Below are 18,469 nucleotides of genomic sequence, written 5' to 3' on the forward strand. Positions count from 1 at the left end.
CAGATGCTAGGAAATTTTCTCAACTATAAGATATTTTTTGGAGCTGACATGAATTTTTTTGAAAAATATGTTTTTATTAACTTGAGAGAGAGAGGAAAGGAGAAGGAGAGAGAGAAACATTGTTGTGAGAGAGAAACGTTGATCGGCAGCCTCCTGCATGCCCTCTACTGGGGATCAAGCCTGAAACCCAGGCATGTGCCCTGCCCAGAAATCAAACCAGCAGCCTTTTGGTGCACGGGATGATGCTCAACCAATTGAGCCAGGAATTTTTAAAAATAAATTTTTCTGGAAATTTAGTCTCCAAGAAGATAAATTTATTCTGATAGAGGTATAGCTTTATAGAATACAACTCATAATAAAATGAAAAAAGAACATAGCTCAATTCAACAACTATTTTCTGAGCATTTCCTCTGTACAAGGACTATATTATGTGCTGGAAGTATAAGAAGAATAAACATCATCTCTGCAATAAGAAAGCTGGTGGGAAAGACACATATAAAGAGATTATCTCTGTCTAATAGAAGTATTTGGCACAATTTGAAAACAGAAGAGGGGAAAGAAGCCTACCTGGGGGGTTCAGGAAAGGTAAATAAGTAATTTGAGCTGAGTTCTAAAGGATGAGGAAGAGTCAATAAGGTAAGGAAGGAGGGCAGGATGTTTCAGGAGGAAAGAAAAAAAAGAAGCAAGCTGTGCTCCGGAATCATGTCTGTTTAGAATTATTTACATTTGGTTTTACTAAAATCTAGCAGGCATGGGGATAGATGATGGATGAGGAGGCCAGAGAAATAAAGGGGGATCATATCTTAAAAAGTTTTATATCTCATTCTAAAGAGTTAGGTTTTAGGCATGTCCTATGGACATTGCTGCTAAGCGATGCTATGGTAAAAGGGTGTGCTACAAACATGATCAAAATGGGGGGTGGACTGTAGTGGAGATCAGTGCAATAGAGGGACCAGAACAGATCCATGTATCATCTGTAGAAATTTAGGTTACAATAAAGGTAGTATTTCAATTCCATGGGGGAATGCATAGCCTACACAATAAATAGTGTTTGGAAAATTAGTTATTGATTCAGAAAAAAAGGAAAAGTAAGCTATTACCTTAACCATCCATACAAATAAACTTCAGATGAGTTAAGCAGACAAATCTAAAAGAAATTATAAAAATATTTGGAGACCATATTGGAGCACATTTTTATAAGGAGGTGGAAAAGACCTCTTTAAACAAGACATAAATAGCAGAAGCCATAAAAGAAAAGGACTGACAGATACAGCCTCATAAAAATTAAAAATTGTCTCTGTACATTGAAAGTCATGATAAAATTAAAAGACAAGTAACATACAGAGAAAATCATTTGTAGCATATTTAATGGGTGACTGATTATTGTGTAGAATGTATATACAGCTTCTATAAATCATTCAAAAATAGAAAAGCAGTGGAGGTTAGAAATAGATAATTTACAGGAGAAATATAAAAGGCCAATAAACACAAGAAAAGATGGCCATCAACATCAAATTAAGTAAATGTAAATAAAATATAAATAATAGGAAAATTTGGTTGGGATATTGAGAAGCAACCATTTTCCTACATGGTTGGTGGTAGAGTAAATTTTTGGAAGGCAGTTTGACCTTGATCTATCTAAATAAATAATTCACTCTGGTGGACATTCATTCCAACCATCTGTTATTTCTGTTTGGGAATCAAAGCACTTCCAGGTAAGGTGGTTCCACCTACAGCTTCAGAGGAGTGACATATGACTTAAGCCAGTGAGGACAATCTGTCTTTCTCTGGCCACAATGATTAATGATGCTGGAGTGGATATATGACCTAAGCCGTGGTTGGCAAACTGCGGCTCTCGAGCCACATGTGGCTCTTTGGCCCCTTGAGTGCGGCTCTTCCTAAGCCTTAGGAGTACCCTAATTAAGTTAATAACAATGTACCTACCTATATAGTTTAAGTTTAAAAAATTTGGCTCTCAAAAGAAATTTCAATTGTTGTACTGTTGATATTTGGCTCTGTTGACTAATGAGTTTGCCGACCACTGACCTAAGCTAATCAAATCAAAGAGAAACTCAGGAGCTTTGCATAGCATTCAGGGCCAAAGTACTTCTTCTTGCTGGATATAATGAAGAAACATTTCCCCAGAAGCTATTGGCAGCTAGCTGGGATTAGGGAGGTGAATCATCCTCAGGAGGAAGTGAATATTAAGGAAAAAGAGAAAGAAGGGAAGAAATGGAATCCATTGAATCAAGCCTCTCCTAAAACAAGTTCTTTCCCTGGAGTTTGACTTAAACCAACCTATAAATTCCATCTTCACACTGGTCTTAATTTTCTATCATTTGTAGTCCAAAGATTCCTAATTGATATATGTACATATGCTTTAACTGAGCAGTTTAATTCCTATGAATTAAATGTAAAGAAAGACTTAGGCGCATGCACAAGAATGTTTATTTTAGTATTGTTTATAATAAATAAAAAATTGGAAACAACCTAAATATCAGAATCATTAAAGAAATTATCTCAGATGCACACATGCAACATGATACAGTCACTAAACAGAGCAAAGCAGACTTCTATTTTCTTTTAATATACACATATTATAGTTTTTGTGTGCACATAAATAGATCTAAATAAACAGATAGGGGACTGAGTGTTTGCCAACCAAATATTGACAGTAGTAATTTCTAAGGAGGGAAATGAGAGTTGGGTGATTATGAAGGGGGACTTTCATTTTTTACTCTGTATGTCTGTATTATACATTATTCAAATAATATAAATATATTTTAAATCTGCCTGGCCAGTGTTGCTCAGTGGTTGAATATCAACCTGTGAACCAGGAGGTTCAATTCTGGGTCAGGACACATGCCTAGGTTGTGGACTATATCCCTAGTGTGGGGTGTGCAGGAGGAAGCTGATCAATGATTCTCTCTCATCAATGATATTTCTAACTCTTTCTTTCTCCCCCTTCCTCTCTGAAATCAATAAAAATATATTTAAAAATATTTAAAATTATTTTCAATTTATTAATATTATTATTTTTTAATCCTCTCCCGAGAATATTTTTTCATTGATTTTTAGAGAGAGTAGAAGAAATGGAGGAGGGGGAGAGAGAGCAAGAGAGCAAGAGAGAGAAGCATTGATGTGAGAGAGAGACATATCAATTGGTTGCCTGACCAGGGCCAGAATCAAGCCTGAAACTGGGGTATGTGCCCCCGACCAGGAATCGAACCCTTGACACTTCAATCCTCTGGCCAATGCTCTAACCACTGAGAAAACTGGCCAGGGTTAATTTTTTATTTTTAATTACAGTTGACATACATATATTAATTTCATGTGTACACCCCAGAGACCAGATATTACATAACTTAATAAGTGATGATCCCAATAAATCTTGCACCCATCCAGCACCATACCTAGTTATTAGAATTTTATTGACTATATTCCCTATGTTGTACTTTACATCCCCTGCCTATTCTGTAACAATCTGTAATTCTTAATCCCTACACCTTTTTGCCCATCCCCCCAACTCCCCTCCTATCTGGCAATCAATAAAATGTTCTCTGTATCCAGGAATCTGTTTCTGTTCTTATTCATTTTGTTTATAGATTCAATTGTTGATATGTTTTTATTGCTATTTTATTGTTCATATTTTTTATCTTTTTCTTAAAGAAGAGCCTTTAACATTTCAGATAATACTGTTTTGGTGGTGATGAACTCCTTTAGCTTTTTCTTGTGTGGGAAGCTCTTTATATGTCCATCAATTCTAAATGATAGATTTGCACGAAGGAATCTTGGTTATAGGCCCTTGCCTTTAATCAATTTGAATATTTCTTGCCACTCCCTTCTAACCTGCAAAGTTTCTTTTGAGAAGTCAGCTGACAGTCTTATGGGAGCTACCTTATAGGTAACTAACTGCTTTTCTCTTACTGCTTTTAAGATTCTCTGTTTGTCTTTAACCTTTTGCATTTTAATTATGATGTCTTGGTATGGGCCTCTTTGGGTTCATCTTATTTGGGACTCTGAGCTTCCTGGACTTGTATATATGTTTTCTTCACCAAGTTAGGGAAGTTTTATTACTTTCAAAAATAGGTTTCCAATTTCTTGCTCTCTTCTTCTAGCACCCCCAATGATGGAAATGTTGGTGCCCTTGAAGTTTTCCCAGAAGTTTCTTAAAGTATCCTCATTTTTGGGGGGGATTATTTTTGCTGTTCTTTTCAAGTAATATTAACTTATTACCCAAGTAATATTATCCAACATTAACTTATTAGTTAGATGATTATAACTATACTAGGGGCCCAGTGCACAAACTCATACACCTTGAAAGGAACTGTGGGCTACGAGACTGCAGTGGGCACAGGGGCAGGTCTTGGCTCATCCTCTGTGTCCCCGCCTGGCCCCTCTCGCCACAGCCCCCGGACCCCTCTCTGCCAGCAGCCCCGTTCCGGCCACTGCCACTCCCACGTGCTAACTGAGTTATTGGGGCCGGTGCCAGCAGTGGGTGTGAGTGGGGCTGATGCCATTGGCAGGTGCGAGTGGCGGCTGCTGCCCCGATTGCCCCTCAGGAGCAGGGGGAGGTGGAGAAGCCCTCAGGAGTGATCAGGGATAGCAGTTGCTGCTTGCACCTACTGATGGCACTGAGCAATTGGGACTGGCACTGGGCGCCAGCAGCAGGTTTGAGCAGGTGCAAGAAGCGGCTGCTGGCCCTGATCACCCCTTAGGAGCAGGGGGAGGTGGAGAAGCCCTGAGGGGTAATCGGGGCCAGCAGCCACCAATCTCACCTGCTGACAGCACCAAGCGATCGGGGCTGGTGCTGGGTGCTGGCAGTTGGTGTGAGTGGGGCCAGTGCCGGCAGCAGGCACAAGCACCGGGCAGGACTACAGCATGCGGGAGCAAAGAATTTTCAGTAACCATCAAATGCTCACCCCAATGACAGCTACTGGCACTGTCTGGCTCCCCTGCTCACCTGCTCCACCATCCTGCCACAGCCAACACCCTCCATGTTCCGTGCTCTGCCACCTGCTACTGACGCCCACCATGTTTCACACGTTCCCCCTGTTGGTCAGCGCTCATCATAGTGACCGGTTGTTCAGTTGTTTGGTTGTTCTGCTATTCGGTCTATTTGCATATTAGGGTTTTATTTATATAGATTTTTCTTTAAAAATGGAATACTTTGCTGTATCTAAAAGATGTCATGACTTTTTCTTGTAGGTTGATGATTCTAAAACTTTATCTGCATAATGATTATCCATCTGTAATAATAAAATCATAATATGCTAATTAGACCGGATGTCCTTTTAGATGTCCTTCCAGATGACCTTCTGGATGGAGCCATGGCAGCGGGGGCTGAGGCAGAGGCAGTGGTGGCCACTGCGGTGGGTTGGGGCCAAGGCAGAGGTGGCCGCGGCTGTGGCGGGGCCGAGGCAGAGGCAGACACAGCAGCAGCAGGGGCCAAGCCCCTTGTACGAATTTCATGCACTGGGCCTCAAGTGTTTTATAAAGGTAAAGTTTCTTGGGTTCTACCCTCAGTAAATTTGAATTGGTGGAGTGTAACCTGAGTAACACAGTTTGAAGTTTTCAGAGCACAACTAGAATTTGAGTGGGACATAGACAAGTTGGGAGACAAATTAGGAGGCCATTGTAGTAGTTCAGTGAAAGATGAGGGTTTTCATAAGGATAGTACTAGGAGATAATGAGATAATCCAGCTAAAATATTTAGAACATTATCTGGTACAGAATAAGCACTCAATAAATGTTAGTGTTCACCTAACATATGCAGAAAATTAAAATTTTCTATTTTGCTTACACCATTCACAAAATTAACTCAAGTGGATCAAAGACTTAAACATAAGATCTGAAACTGTAGAACTCCAAAAGAAAACATATGGAAAAACTCCTTGACACAGGTCTTGGCAATGGTTTCCTGGACATGAGACTGAAAGCACAGGCAACAAAAGCAAAAACAAATGAGTGGACTACGTCCAACTAAACAGTTTCTGCAAAGCAAAATAAGTAATTTAACAAATTGAAAAGGCAGCCTACTGTTACAGCAGAAATTCTGTAGGTGGGGAGTGACAAACTACATGCACTCGGAGGATCAGAAAAAACTGTTTTATTCCGCACCGGTGCTGGCCCAGGAGAGTCACCTCCAAAGGCTGAGCCCCTTGTTCAGGTTCCACCCGTCTTTTATACTAGTACATAATAAAGCTCCCGGGTATTTTGGAGACTTTCCATACCTGTTGCAGTTTGGGTGGTTGGCTGATGCAAGAAGATTACAGAAGCCAAGACGTGGTTATGGTGGTGCAAGCAAGAAGGGGGTTTATCTGCTAGATTTGCCTTCTCACTACAACCTGAGAGAAAATCATCAGGGAAAGGCAAATCAAAACCACAATGAGATTTCACCTCAACCTGTTAGTATGGCTATTTACCAAAAGGACAAGTGATAACAAATGCTGGTGAGAATGTGGAGAAGAGAGCACCCTTGTGCACTGTTGGTGGGAACGTAAATTGGTGCAGCCACTGTGGAAAACAGCATGGAAGTTCCGCAAGAAACTAAAAATGGAACTAGCACATGATCCAGTAATTCAACTTCTAGTTATTATTCAAAGGAAATGGGAACAGGTATTAAAGAAATATCTGCCCCCCTCCTCCTTTATTTTGTGGTCTTATTCACAAGAGCCTAGATATGAAAACAACCGAAGTGTCTGTCTACAGATGAATAGATCAAGAAGACATGGTATATATAGTATATACAGTCACAATAAAGTAAAAAAGTAAAAATTACACAAATAACATTCTTTGATCACAATATAGAGAAACTAGAAATTAATACCCCAAAACAAAAGGCTTTACCTCTTAGAAATTAAGAAACTTTAAAAATTCACCTCAATTCAAAAACAAGATATAAATCAAAATTGTGGAACATTCAGAAAACGATAGTAAAATGTTTGTGTTATGGGGCACAGCTAGTTGGTACTTGAAGGAGATTCAACCTTAAATACATTGAAAAAGAAATCAGAGTGAAACAAAATTGAATTAAGCACTTAACTCAATAATTTTGGAAAGGACAATAATATAAATGAAAAGAAAGTGCACAGAAAGATTAATAAAGATATAAGAATAAATTAATGAGTTAGAAAATAGAAAAGTAGCAGAACTAATAAATTAAATCAAAGACCATTTAAAAAAATAAGCTATAAATTTGATAAACTTAAAGCTGATTGAACCAAGAAAAAAGGGAGAAAATACAAATATGAAAAATTAGCAGTGATTATAGGGCAAATAACCACAAGAAGAAAATTTTAAAACTCAAGAGATTACTTTGCTCAAATTTCTACAAACAAATTGGAAAATGTTTTAAAAAATGAGATTCCTAGCAGGGAGGATAGGTGGGGGAGGGTGGGTGGGTGGGGGGTAATCAACCAAGGACCTTGTATGCGTATATGCATGGCCCATGGACACAGACAATGGGGTGGTGAGGGCCTGGGGTGGGGGCGCGGGGGAAGCCTAGAAGGGGTCCATGGGGGGGGGAGGGGATATATGTAATACTTTCAACAATAAAGAATTATTAAAAAATAAATAAAAATGGGATTCCTAGGAAAATATAACTTACTTATAACTCCAAAAAGGATTGGGACTCTAACCAGATCATGGAAGATAGAAAGTTGTCAAATACCTCTCCCTTGGAAAAACATCCAGGGAAGTCTACCAAAGTTGTTTAAACTGTATCAGCTTATAGGAGAACAAGTATAACAAATTCCAATCTCCAATATAATAGATTTCCTGCAATCATAGATGATAATTTGATGACATCTTCCTGTATCTATCCGTGGGTGGTTCCCTTCCACACTGATTCTGGACTTGCCCATGTGACTTGCTTTGGCCACTGGGAAAATAGTCAGTGTGATTCAGTTAGAGAGGTGCAAAGCATTTGTGCATTGGGGCTTAGCCTCTCTTGCTGTTCTTTGGACCCTGAGATGGCCATGTGAAGATGCCCAGGCAAGTCTCCTGGGTGATAAGAGACCCCTGGATGATGGAACAGAGATTAGCTGTCTCAGCTGAAGACCATTGATATGAGAGCCAGTTCCCCAGCTGACCTGGCAAAGCATGGCAGAGCCCAGCAAAGGTCACCTAAGACTAGCAGAAAACCACTCAGCTGAGCCCAGCTTAAGATACTGATTAATTATGAACAAAACAAATAGTCATTTTTAAGCCACTAAGTTTTGGAATAGTTTGTTATGTAGCAAAGTCAACTCCTATACCAGCTTATCGGACTGATACCCGGAAAACAAAAGGGGTGCTTAATAATGTTTTGTTGAATAAAGGAATGAAAATATCATTCAAGGATGTATACATATAAAAATATATTGATATATTAGAATGTATGGTTTCATGGGTCAAGAGAGCATGGGAAGGGAAGGGGGAATTATAGGAATGAAAGTGTCCAGGATTTGGAAAGCTAGAGGGTTTATTCACAGAAAGAGGGAAGATTCATAGATTTGGAAGAAAGATAATTTGCATTTTATATGTGCTGAGCTTGAAGTTAGTAGAAAACTGGAAGTGGAGAGGAATGTACAAAACAACTGCAGTATTGGTTAGAACTTGTGGTTTTTTATTCTGTGATTTAAAACAAATGAAACAGGAAAATAAGAATGTGGTAATTCATTTAGTTTCTTACCAATTGCAAAACTACATTGAACAGCAGTGTGTTTAGTCCTGGGCTGCCCAGCTAGAAATATGGACAAAGGTTTGCAACCATTGAAAAAAGTCCAAAGACCATCCTAGAGATTGGGAAGGGCCCCTGGCTTGCAAATAGGTAATTTTGTTCCCACAGCACAGATAGTTGCTGCCGTCTAAATATCAAGCTGTGACCGCTGGGAAGGAGATTTAATAACCATTCAGATGCATAAATCTTGGAATGCTTTTAAAAATGCAGATCTGGTTCTTTAGTTAAGGTCAGAGGAAAGGACCTTGGACTGGGTTTGAAGTGTTCATAGTTTTACAATCATGGGCTCACCAGCTGCTCAGTGTTTGACTTAAGATGGGGATAATAATACCTGTTTTGACAACTCATAGCTTTGTTCTAATAATTTTATGAGACAATGAAGTGAGTTATTTGTAAAATGGAAAGCCACACAGAGTAATGGGGATGTACTAAATGGTTCGATCCATTTTCTGTATCTTATCTATAGTGGCATATCATATAGCTCCTTCTACTACACAGGGAATGAATGTTGGCTTTACTCTGCATTTAATGATCAGTTAAGCCATGCTGAGCTCTTTGGGACATAGCAGGTCTTTGAAAAAGCTTCTGTTTTTATTCACTGTAACTGTCAGATTCAGTCATATAATAACTAACCCTGTTACAGAATGTCTTCTAATTGGGTAAGGCAGCGGTTCTCAACCTGTGGGTCGCGACCCCTTTGGGGGTCGAATGACCCTTTCACAGGGGTCGCCTAAGACCATCGGAAAACACATATTGGATATATAATTACATATTGTTTTTGTGATTAATCACTATGCTTTAATTATGTTCAATTTGTAACAATGAAAATATATCCTGCATATCAGATATTTACATTATGATTCATAACAGTAGCAAAATTACAGTTATGAGGTAGCAACAAAAATAATTTTATGATTGGGTCACAACATGAGGAACTGTACTAAAGGGTTGCAGCATTGGGAAGGTTGAGAACCATTGGGGTAAGGAGTTTCAGTGATGTGAAAAAGGGGATCATGGACAGAGCAACTAGTGAACAAAATGAAATCTTTTACTCAGCCCCTGACTGGCTTTAGTTAACACGCTCATAACTGAAGTGTTAGTTCTAAGAAGGTCTCGTGTGATTAAAGGAATACTGAAAAATATTTGTTTCATAAAAGAGATGACACTGTAATAAATGGCTTCCCCGGTCTGCACTGCCTTTGAGGAGAAATGCTCTGTTAGGCAGAGCCCTGGGGAAGAGTTGCTGTTTGGTGGTGATATATAACGAGCTGGTTCTTTATTCATAACTATAAAACGCTCCATATTGCGATTTTTCAAAAAGTGTAAAATTAGTTGGTTTAACTCTTCAGGCACTACTGCTGGTGTTTTTACCCCTGAAAAAGTAGATCGTGCTGTCTACCCTCTCACCTAGAGTAGGAGTCGCTTTCGCACTGTCCCTGCTGGGGTTCATCTGGCCTCAGTTTACCAATCCCAGTAATGGGAGGCTCATCACTTTTGGAGGCAGTTCCTTCAGTAATTGTTCAAATGGAGCACCCACATGTGATCCATCTACCTTTCTCGCTGGCTCAAATGTAGGGATAACAGAAGAGCAGATATCCTTTGTAGCTATTTCATTCCTCTCCCTGACCACTGCTCTTTCCTCATTATCTCCCTGATGATAATCACAAATCATGATTTTACTTTATTTTTACTTTCCCTAACTTTCACACCCTCTGCCAGCTCTCTCTTCAGATATCTTTCTCCAGGGTCTTCAAACTTTAGCCAGTGTATTTAGAATGTAAATTGAATAGATTTTGTGTGTGTGTTTTTTTCTGAAGCAGTAATAAATGATAAATATTTACATATTTTTTCATTATTCAAATTGATTATGCATATGATTTTAAGGATACCAGCTGGAGGAGATCTATTCCACCCATATAAACCCTTAGGGAGTAGGGACTTTGTGTTCAATATGCTTCTCCATGGCTAGAGTCTCTAATTACTATCTTTGCAGTAGTCTCTTGAAATTTCTCTATTTAATAAAAGTTCCACTGTTGGAGTGTGCTGGGGAATCAGTTGAGTGCGAACCATGGCAGGAGACAGAGGACTTGGGGAGTGCTGGGGGCATTCTCTGAATCAGCGGCTCCAAGTCTTCTGGATTCCTTGGGCTAGTGAGAAAAATAGAGTTTTCAACTCTTTACTTTGCCAAATAATATATTCAAATTCTGTTCAAATGATCATTTGCATTAATCACTATTTCATAAAGAATAGAACATTTTTGAAGTAAAAAGTAGCATGGAACATAATTATTTTTTTAAAAAGTCAATTTTTAAATTCTTCCCCTTCCCAGCTTTAACAAGGTATAACTGACCAATAAAATTGTAAGATAGTTAAAATGTACAATGTGATAACTTGATATACACATATATTATGAAAGTACTAGTATTCCTCCATCAAGGCTATTAATATATCCATCACCTCACATATTTACCTTTTTTTTTGGAGAAAATTTAAGTTCTACTCTCAACAAATTTCAATTATACAATACAATGTTATGAACTATAGTCACCTGGATCTCAGGTAGTATTTATCTTATAACTGAAAGTTTGTATCCTTTTAACAATCACTCCCTATTTCCCCTACCCTCAGCCACAGGCAACCACTTTTCTGCTCTCTGTTTATGTAAGACTTCGTTTTTTTTAAAGATTGCACTGATAAGTGATACCATACAGTATTTGTCTTCTGTCTTATTTCACTTAGCTTAATGCTCACTAGGTTCATCCATGTTGTTGCAAATGGCAGGATGTCCAGCTGAATAATATTCTAGTGTAGAATCGCGTTTTCTTTATCCATTCGCCCATCAATGGGCACTTAGGTTGTTTCCATATCTAAGCTATTGCAAATAATGCTGCAGTGAACACGGGCATACAGATCTCTTTGAGATAATGATTTTGTTTCCTTTGGCTATATACCTAGAAGTGGGGTTGGTGGATCACATGGTAGTTCTATTTTTAAGTTCTCGAGGATCCTCCCTACTGTTTTCTATAGTGAATGTAATGGAAAGGCCAATTCTTTAAATAAATTCAGCTTTATAAAAATATCTTTTTTGTTGTTGTTTTGTTCTCTTTCTGCTACAGCGAAATTTTTGGCAGAGACAAGTAGCTATAGGGTAATTGCTGCAGTGCTGACCTGGATGGCTGAGAGGCACAGTGGTGGCAGGAGGGCTGCTCAGGCAGAGATTCTGGGGCTCACAGGACATCACTGGAATAGGAGCGTGGCTATCAGCGGGCTGTCAAAGCTAACAGGAGTTAGTACATATTTGTGGATTTGATGAGCTGTACAATACTTTTGGCTAATTATGTTCTGATCAAATATGTCCTCACAATGGCCCTGCTAAGGGCAGGTGGATGGAAATTGTTGAGCCCAGAGAAATATTTGTGACCTGGCAATTTAATTGGCAGGATAATTCTTTGTAAGGCTGTAATTTCTAACCAAACTTAATTCTCCTTTTCAAAATATTCTACTCCTGGTATTTTATTTTTCTGTTTATGAGGAAGCCCCCTAATAAATTACCATGTTTCAAGTATAATCCAGGTGACTTGATTGCACCAGTTAAGATTCTGGGTTGTAAACAAAAGAAACCAACTTGAACTAACTGAAGTAGATAAGAAAAAATTTTTGAGGACATTAGGTAGGGCTTAGGAGTGATGGGAAGTTGAAAGAGCCAGGCTTGGGACAAGGATAGTAAAGCAGGGAGGCCAGGCAACTAGGACCATAGCCTAAGTCACATCCTGGACCTGTAGGTCGGGGATCTGCCGCCACCAACACCACAGCCTGGGAACCCAGCAGTGTGTCTTGCTGCGGCCTCTCCCACAATGAGTCTTTCCTGCCTGGCTTCTTTGTCATCAAATTAAGAGTTACAGTTAAAGTCACATATAATTTGGCACTAGAGTTAAGGGTGGGGCACTATTTGCATCTGAAGTGTTTATAAGAATCCTTCAAGCATTGGAAATGGGACAAAGCAGCCAAGAAGGAAAATACCTACCATGATCATAGAATAAGGCCATGTTCCCATTTTATGCTCAAATTCTTAGGATACAAGTCACTATCCTGCTTGTTAAGCTTTCTAACAGAATCCTCAATCTACCTATCCCTGGAAATCTTCAGGGCATATGTCCAGCCCCCTCAGATTTATTTATTTATTTATTTATTTATTTATTTATTTATTTATTTAGGTTGTACTTTGCCTCCTCAGCCCATGGTCCAGCTCTGGGTCTTTGCTTCTTTTTTCAAAGATCATTTCTCCCACAATGATGGTTGAGATGAGGCTGCAAAATTAAAGGAATTTAACTGACTACTTTATTTTATTTTATTATTTTCTTTTTCTTTAATTTTCCCCCTTTATTGTATAAGATATTACAAATGTGTCCTTATCCCCCCAATGTCCCCTCATTCCCCCAATCCTGCCCTCACCCTCACCCCCTGTTGTCCACATCCATCACTTATGCTTATATGCATGCATACAAGTACTTTGGTTGATCTTTCCCCTTCTCCCCTCCCCTCCCCTGCTTTCCCTCCAAGTTTTGAGCATCTGATCGATGCATCTCTGTCTCTACATCTGTTTTTGTTCATCGGTTTACGTTGTTCATTATAATCCATAAATGTGCGAGATCATGTGATATTTATCTTTCTCTGACTGACTTATTTCACTTAGCATAATGCTCTCCAGGTCCATCCATGCTGTTGCAAATGGTAGGAGTTCCTTCCTTTTTACAGCAGCATAATATTCCATTGTGTAGATGTGTCAAAGTTTTTTAATCCATTCATCTGCTGATGGGCACTTAGGCTGATTCCAAATCTTAGCTATTGTAAATTGTGCTGCTATGAACATAGGGGTGCATATATCCTTCTGATTGGTGTTTCTGGTTTCTTGGGATATATTCCTAGAAGTGGGATCACTGGGTCAAATGGGAGTTCCATTTTTAGTTTTTTGAGGAAACTCCATACTGTTCTCCACAGTGGTTACACCAGTTTGCATTCCCACCAGCAGTGCACGAGGGTTCCTTTTTCTCCGCATCCTTGCCAGCATTTGTCGTTTGTTGATTTGTTGATGATAGCCATTCTGACAGGTGTGAGATGGTACTTCATTGTTGTTTTGATTTGCATCTCTTGGATGATTAGTGACTTTGAGCATGTTTTCATATGTCTCTCAGCCTTATGTATGTCCTCTTTCAAAAAGTGTCTATTTAGGTCCATTGCCCATTTTTTGATTGGGTTGTTTATCTTTCTTTTGTTAAGTTGTATGAGTTCCCTATAAATGTTGGAGATTAAACCTTTATCAGAGATATCATCAGCAAATATGTTCTTCCATGCAGTGGGTTTTCTTGTTGTTTTGTTGATGGTTTCTTTTGCTGTGCAGAAGCTTTTTATTTTGATATAGTCCCATTTGTTTATTTTCCCTTTAGTTTCCATTGCCCTAGGAGCTGTGATAACTGACTACTTTAATCAAAAGTGATTTCAACTGAGGAAATCTAAATGGGTACCAGGCATGTCTGCTGTTTGGGCTACTATCTATGATTCTGTCCTCAGCCCCAGACTGCTGCCCCATTGTCAATGTCTCTTCATCTCCCTGCCCTTGAGCTTGTTTCTTCTTCTTTCGTAAAAGGAAATAATCTGTGGGATAAAACTTGATCAACAGAGAATAATAAGCTAGTGTTTATGTAGAGGTCATCACCTTCTAGGTTCTGTTCTAAATGTCTTCTATACCAAGTCATATAATCCCAGGTAGACCTATGAGGAGGACTGTTATCCAGTTTTATAGGCACAAGGAGATTAGTGAATTGTGAGAAAGTCACATAGCCAGTGAACGGAAGAAGCTAGGATTTGAATGTAGGCAGTATTAGCTCCAGGATCTGAATGTATAACTACCAAACTATGCTGCTTCCTGTAAAGATGCCGATTACAATGACCAGCTCGAGCAATGTAGTGACACCAAATCTGTCACCTCTATTTCAGAATAAGATCTTTGCTTTGTCTTTGCGTAACCAAAAATTTAATTGAAAAAATGATCTCAAATCATAGAGCTATTCGCACCCAAAGAATTTAAGACTTATTTCCCAGAAAAGTAGAAAAGCCACTTGCAGACTTAAAAATAACAGCTTTGTTTACCTTCTGCCAACAAAGCTTCAGGAAAAAAAAATCATGAGCTCCAGTTGGAGTCAAGTCACCCAGTTAAACAAAGTAGGCTTTTCCTCCAAGCGGTAAATGCAAAAAAACTTATAAGATAGACCGCAGTCATTACACAGGACCAAAAATTTCTGAACCTGACATTTCCCGTTTGTGTGTAGTACTGATTGCTGGCAGCTTTTTGCAAAAGCGTACTCATGCGCTTGCATTGAAATATTGCTTTGCTTTAGTGATCTAATACATTCAGATACCAATACATGCATACGATTTACCAATTTGAATTCACCATGCTGTGTTCTGAGTGTGGCACGAAGCTCCATTGTCGAAGTACTGCTAATGAAAATGGTCTTTGAGCTGTGTGAAGGAAACTGGGGAATCTAGATGGGCAACTCCTTTTCATCTTCCTTCTTTGGTGAACAAACAGCGTGCGAGGCTACGATTTGCCATTCTGTTTAAATTTGGAGAACAGCCTTTTACATTTGTTTTTAAAAGCCCTTCTTTCTTGGATGGGTTACTTGGATTGACTCTTGCTTTAGTGCAAATAGTGGTCCTGGCTTCTTTGAAATGCTTTGATCATATTCATGTTCAAGCTGGCCCATAAATGAAAGGATTTCAGACAGGAATGGTGACTTCTCATTAAACCTACACAGCATTCATCCCATCTCAACTGTCAGAGACAATTCATGGAGGGAGCCTGGCATTAAGAGGGGAAATGAACACACTTCTCACACTTGATAAAGATCTGGATTAGCTGTATAACAAATGTGCTAGGCACCATGGTGATGACTCTGACAACACAGTAGCAGTAAAACAGATGATTAAAAATAAAGAAGACTGGCACTCTTTAGTAATTGGGAGCAGAGCTCTTAACCTTTGTGGTCATACACATATTTGTCTCAAGATATTAAGTTGAAAGTCATTATTTGATGGTGTTTTGGTAGCTCATGGGACTTGCTTTATGGGGACTGAATCCAATTCTGTGTTTGGAGCTAAGCTCAATACATCGTTCAAATTCAATAAATGTTTGCAATTATTGCAGTTATTTAGAGGAGTATGAAGTCGGTGGAGGCCGTCAGGATGCCCAGCTGGTCCTCTGGTTGCACGTTGCTAGGTTCCACCCAGGTAGGAGCAGCAGTAGAAGTAGAAGCTTTTAAAAAGTCTGTGGGTCTCGGTCCAATAGACTCTTGGGGCTCCTGTATCTTCTGGCTATTGTCACACTTTGTTAGAGCCAACTCCTCCCCTTCCTTCTCAGCACCTCTTACTTGTTTATTTATTATCTTGTTTCTATTCATTCAACAAATATTTAGTGGGCATTTTTTCTAAAGCAGATACTCTATGGTGAGTTATCATTTAGTGATGAGAAGTTTCACAAGGCTTACATTTTCTCCAGGGGACAAATCAGAACCTAACAGGATTATTCAACCTCTTGTGCCTTGGGCTTGTGTCAAATTGAATAGTATTTGAGCTTGGATAGCTGTCTCGTATTTAAATAAGTTATATCTCCATAGAGATAACTTAGAACATAACATAATTTCTTAGAGATCTTTAATTTTTAGATAGTTGACCATGTAAATAAAGAACCCACAGATGTCAGGTTTTAAAAGGTAAAAAAATATCCCTTTTCTCTTGTCTTTCCTCACATTCAAGTTCATCCAAAACAATAATTTTCTTCACTAAAAATGAGGCAGGGGATAATTATAAGATGACTTCCCAGGCTAATACATGCATATACACTGTCCTCAGCAGCCTTTAAGCCTTTGGGGATGGAGTGGAGGGTGGGATAGAAACTTAAGAAACCTTGAAAGTTAAGACCTTAGTTGATAGAATTCTGCCAGTTTGACAAAAGAATCATTGAGAAAAGCATAATCTCAGACACTTAGAACACCACATTAAGAAACAATACCTACTCTATTCCACCTGATGGCCAAAACCCAAGTGGACTGAAGGCACTACTCTGCCTGCTCCATTCGAAGTTTAAATGTTGCCACTCCAATGTTGCCACCCAAAACATCCCCCAGCAGAGAAGAGCAGAGGGAAACGGGTGAGTGACTTTTCCAAAGGCCTAGCGAGGCGGTGTCCCTTTGCTTGTCTCAGACCTTCCCAGGGGAAGTTCTGTTTCTCCTACATAAACCTGAACTCAATCCATTAGGACACTCTACTCACTAGGCTGAGTCCTAATGCCTTGTTCTGGAATTAGATCCATCTAGAGGAGGGTCCTCTTTCTTGGGAGAGGAGTGTGTTAGAATGAGAGGGTAGGAGTCTTGAGGTTTTCCCAGAGGTCAATCAACTAAGTCATCTAAACTAAACCTGGGTAAGAATAGTTACTGAATTTTAACAGTGTCTGGAAAGTTCTCATGTGGTCTAGTGCAATGATTTCAAAACTGGAGGATAGACCCTATTTTGGGGGTCATGAAATCAATTTAGTGGTTTACAGCTTGCATTAAAAAATAAATGGCCCTGGCCAGTGTGGCTCAGTTAGTTGTGCATTCTCCCATGCACCAAAAGGTTGCCGGTTTGATTCCTGGTGAGGGCACATGCCCGGTTGTGGGCTCGATCACCGGTAGTGGGTGTTTCACTCTCATATTGCTGTTTCTCTCTCTTTCTCCCTCTCTCTCTCAAAACCAAGAAAATTATAAAAACGAAAAAGAAAAACATAGAAAATAAATGCAAAGAAAAATACAAAATAAGTTTTTCTTAGTTGGTTGTGGTAAAAAAATGTTTGAAGGCACAGTTCTGATCTATGTGGCAACTGGTAAAAGTGTAGACATTGATCAGGAAACAGAGCAGGTGAAATAACCTGTTAGTGCTTCTCTTCTCTTTCTTCTTAGGTATAAATGCCATTTGACCAGCTATAAAGGTGCTTAATTTGCTATTGACAGAAAGGGAAATGGAACCTTTCTGATGTTGTTTGACGGAGACAATATTGCCAGCTTGGCTGTTATCTAGAATCATTTCCACTAGACTTTTTCCCATTATATTGATAGTCTTGAAGAAAACTCCCACCAGCCATAGACAAGTAACTTATTGAATCTCCCTAAAGACTACTGGTATAACAACAGTAGCTTCCTGGCTTCAACTGAAAACCCAAACAGAAGCAAACACTCTCCTTGCTTCCCACCCCTGCTCCTACTACCTTAGTACCAGCTGATTTAGGTATTAGATTCATACAAACTGAGTAATAAAACAGGTCCCTGCTTATGAGGCACTTACTCTCTACAAACGTCAAATTAGAGTTTAGAAATGTTGAGAGAATTGTATGAATCACATTTTATCAAAACGGTTGCCAGGGTGATTTATTTCCAGGTCTGTATTTCTTCTTTTTTCTTTATCATTCTTATTTACTTCATTTGACAGGCCAGGAAACAGGGCTTTAGATGGAATGGGCAGGGGAGGCGAGGAAGGCCCATAGATTAGCCTTGGTTCCTAAGGAATGACACAGGGCTTGCCAGGTTCCATAAGGAGCTCTGAGAAAACCTGCTTTGGCTGATCAAAGTGGAGAAAATTGACAGACAGCCTCACCCTGAAGGGTGGAGACATGGGCAGTGGGGCCAAGGCAGCTGGTTGCCTGGGCAGAAAACTCAG

The sequence above is a fragment of the Myotis myotis genome, unplaced genomic scaffold (genome assembly GCF_014108235.1).
Source record: "Myotis myotis isolate mMyoMyo1 unplaced genomic scaffold, mMyoMyo1.p scaffold_m19_p_3, whole genome shotgun sequence".
Taxonomy (NCBI): Eukaryota; Metazoa; Chordata; class Mammalia; order Chiroptera; family Vespertilionidae; genus Myotis; species Myotis myotis.